Raw genomic sequence first — 4199 nt, forward strand, 5'->3', positions numbered from 1 at the left:
AAACCGAAACGCAGGGGCTGCCTGCAGCCTGGGAGAGTCACGGTGCCAGAGACTCCCAGAGGAGGAGATATCGGCTGTTCCTTCCGCCAGCATCTCTCTTCCTGCCTGCTGGGCCTGTCCCACTCCTCGTCTGCACCATCAAGTCCCCCACTCGCTGAGGCAGCTTTGCAGAGCCCCGTAACAAGGTCAACGCCTGCCTCAGCCAGGTTACAGGCACTTGCTTTGCCTTCCGTTTTCTCCACTTGTTTGCTGCAGATCCAGCGTCCTTCCCTGGAGCAGCTGGAACTGGCAATATTGTGGCTTATAGAAGCACATTCTTCTCTTCCCAGTACTGCGAACCTGCAACAGCAACAAACAAATACAGTTACTAAAAAACCCACACAGCCATTAAAGCAGCTTCACTGAGCAGTGAGAATCCAGCTCCGAGCAAGTCACTCAAGGTGGCCCAGCAAATCTCCGGCAGAGCTAGGAATTAAACCCAAATTCCCCCAGTCACAGCCCAGAGCTTAACCCCAAGGCCACTCTTCTGTTTGCAATGGGAGCTGCATCCTTCACTGAGTTAACAGAACTGAGAGGGACTCACCAGTTGTTGAATTCGGTGCCGTTGGTCCATTTCCAGGGCTGGCCCGGTTCTCTGTGGAGGCCGATCCAATAGCCAGCAGGGCCTCCATAGCACATCACAAAATCCTGTGTTACCAAAATAAAAATCAATGTGCATTACACACCATGGCAGGAGTGCACCGGATTCTCTGAGCTGCTACACAGAGTGCTGGGCAGGTGGTCAGGGCTGGGAATTCTACACAGAGAAATGACAACCCAGACTCACAGACAACACCCACCCGCTCCATGAACTCCAGGGAAATCAGTCCATGTGTGGACATCATGCTAAGACTAGTCTGTTGTCTTTAGCAGAGCTGGAGGGAGATTTTCCATTGAAATATTTCTGTGATGGAAAGTGTGTTTTCTGCAAAAATGAATTTTCCCCAAAAGGTAAATGTCGATTTTGCTGAAATTTTTCAATTTTCCACCAAGCAGTGATTGTGTTTCAGGTCAGTTCAACATTTGTCTGTAGCCAGCCGAGCTACCAGGGTACCTCATGGGAGCTGTAGTTCAGACCACATCTCCTATAATGCACCATGGTTTCCCTATTGGCTGAGCCACTCCAGTGCATCATGGGAGATGTAGTCCAGCCAGGGATCCTGGCACACGGAAGAGAATGGGGGCACAAGGCACCTAAATTGCAACTCCCACGAGGACTCACGGACGACGTCCAATGTTAAACCAGGCTGGGTTGATCTGTGAGTGTGAAAAGCAACTGGTTTGATCCAATGTCAAAACCAGACATTTTCACATGTTTCTGGAACTGAACGTAAAGTTAAAAGTTTAGTTATTTCAGCTTCTTGTCCTGATTCTGATGATATTTTGACATTTGTTTTTATCCTGAATTTCCCATAGGCTGGAAACTCTGATTTTTAACCAGCTCTGGTATTTAGCAGCTGCCTGGCTCAGATTCTCAGCTGCATTCCAGACCTTTATCACTCCTGCATTTTTACCAAATCCCACACTTTTATTGAGAGTCTCCTGCTGTTAGGAAAAGCACCAAACACCCCAGCTCCTGGAGTCAGGTGATTACAAGAGACTCTCCTCTTTTACAAGTTTCTAACCCCCATAGTGAGAGGGAAAAACTTGAAAATGTGACCCCTTAAAAAGCTCTGATACCAGAAAACAAATTTAAAGCCCTCAAAGCTATTCTTTTAAAGTCAATCTCATGGTCTGGGGGGTTCCTGACTGCTGATTGCCACAGGAGGGTTTAGAGCCCTTCCCACTCCAGGTTACTGTGTAACACTGACTGGGATAACGCTGGATGATCCCATTATCCCTCTAAATGCCAAGAGCTTGGCAGGGTTCAGAAAAGATTGATCAATGAGATCCTGTGGCAGGGAGTTCCACAGGCTAGTAGAGCCTTGTACGAAAACGTATTCCCTTTCATCAGATTGGAATTTGCCAACTTGTCAAATTAGAGGGGAGTGACTCAGATCAGGTTTTGGGGAAGCAGAATGAAAGCCATTACAAAATGGATTTAATAACGTCCACCCCCCCTTAGCAAAGCGATGTGAAATGTCATTTCCATCAGTTCGGCAATAAGTGAACGGATCCATCCATCCAAGGTAATGAACTACACACACACGGGATAACTGCTCCAGGTGTTAGCAGATCAGTGGGACAATTAGGGGGTGCATAATTCGCGGGGGGACCAACCGGGGGGGGCAGGACGGGGGGACTCGCGGGGGAGGCTCTGACTGCCCACGGGCCCGGAGGGAGGAATTCGAGGGCAGGGCGCCGACGGTCGACCCGCCTGGCCGGGAGGGGGAACTCACGTTGGAGGGTGCCCTGACCAAAGCGGGGCCGACCCAGCGGGGAACGGTGGGGGGACTCGAGGGGGGTGCGGACGGTCGAAACGACGGGGGCGGGGGGAGGGGGCGCCGACGGGGATCTCGGGAAGAGGGGGGTCGGGGGCGCCGACGGGGCAGGGGGGGCACCGAAGGCCAACCAGGACGGGGGGACTCGAGGGCGGGGCGCCGACGGCCAACTGGGCGGGGGCGGGGGGACTCGAGGGGGGGTGCCGACATCGACCCCGGTGGGGACGGGGGGCCAGGGGGGGCTGACGGGACTGGGGGGGGACTCGAGGGGGGTGCCGACGGCCGACCGGGCGGGGGCGGGGGAATCGAGGGGGGTGCCGACGGCCGGGGGTGGGGAGGGAATTCGTGGTCGGGGGCGCTGACGGCCGACTGGGCCGGGAAGGGGACTCGAGGTGGGGGCGCCGACGACAGACCGACCGGGGCGGGGGGACTCGCGGGGGGGGTGCCGACCCGCCCGGTCAGGGCAGCGCGCCGGTCGACCTGTCTGGCCGGGAGCGGGGACTCACGGAGGAGGGTGCCCACGGCCGACGCGGCGGCGGCAGCGGGGGTATTCGCGGGGTAGGCGCCGACGGCCAACCCGGCGGGGTCGGGGGACTCGAGCGGGGGGCCGGGGACCGGGCGGGGGCGACAAGGGGGGCACCGAAGGCCAACCCGGCGAGGGGAACGAGGGGGGGTGCCGACGGCCGACCCGCTAGAAAGGGGGGGGGGGACTCAAGAGGTGCGGGCGCTGCCGGCCGACCCGCGGGGGCGGTGGAAATCACAGAGGGGGCGCCGAAGGCCACCCGGCGGGAGGAGGGAATTCGTGGTCGGGGGCGCCGACGGCCGACCCCTGGGCCGGGAAGGGGGACTCAGGAGGTGGGGGCGCCGACGACAGACCGAACCGGGGAGGGGGGGACTCGCAGGGGAGGCTCTGACTGCCGACGGGCCCGTGGGGAGGAATTCGAAGCAGGGCGCCGAGGGCCGAGCCATCGCGGGGAGGATTCGCGGGCGGCTTCGCTTACGGTCAACCCGCCTGGCCGGGCGGAGGAAATCACGTGTGAAGGGGGGTTCCCGGCGGCCGACCCTGCAGGGCGGGGCGGGGGAACTCGACGGGGGTGCCGACGGCCGACTGGGCGGGGACGGGGGGACTCGAGGGGGGTGCCGACGGCCGACTGGGCGGGGGTGGGGGGACTCGAGGGGGGCACCGAAGGCCAACCCTGCGGGTGCGGGGGGACTCGAGGGGGGTGCCGACGGCCGACTGGGCGGGGGCGGGGGACTCGAGGGGGGCGCCGACGGCCGACTGGGCGGGTACGGGGGGACTCGAGGGGGGGGGTGCCGACGGCCGACTGGGCGGGGGCGGGGGGACTCGAGGGGGGCGCCGAAGGCCGCCCCTGCGGGGGCGGGGGGACTCGAGGGGGGTGCCGAAGGCCGACGGAGCGGGCGCGGGGGGACTCGAGGGGGGCCCCGACGGCCGACGGGTGGGGGCGGGGGGAGGGAATTCGTGGTCGGGGGCGCCGACGGCCGACCCTCTGGACCGGGACGGGGGACTCAGGAGGTGGGGGCGCCGACGACAGACCGAACTGGGGAGGGGGGGAATCGCCGGGCTGTGCCGACGGCCGACTGGGCGGGGGCGGGGGGACTCGAGGGGGGGTGCCGAAGGCCGACCGGAGCGGGCGCGGGGGAACTCGAGGGGGGGTGCCGACGGCCGACTGGGCGGGGGGTGGACTCGAGGGGGGACGCCGACGGCCGACCGGGCGGGAGGAGGGAATTCGTGGTCGGGGGCGCCGACGGCCGACCCTC

This window comes from Emydura macquarii, unplaced genomic scaffold (genome assembly GCF_026122565.2).
Source record: "Emydura macquarii macquarii isolate MOO-44397 ecotype Brisbane River unplaced genomic scaffold, CSIRO-AGI_Emac_v2 contig_2807, whole genome shotgun sequence".
Taxonomy (NCBI): Eukaryota; Metazoa; Chordata; order Testudines; family Chelidae; genus Emydura; species Emydura macquarii.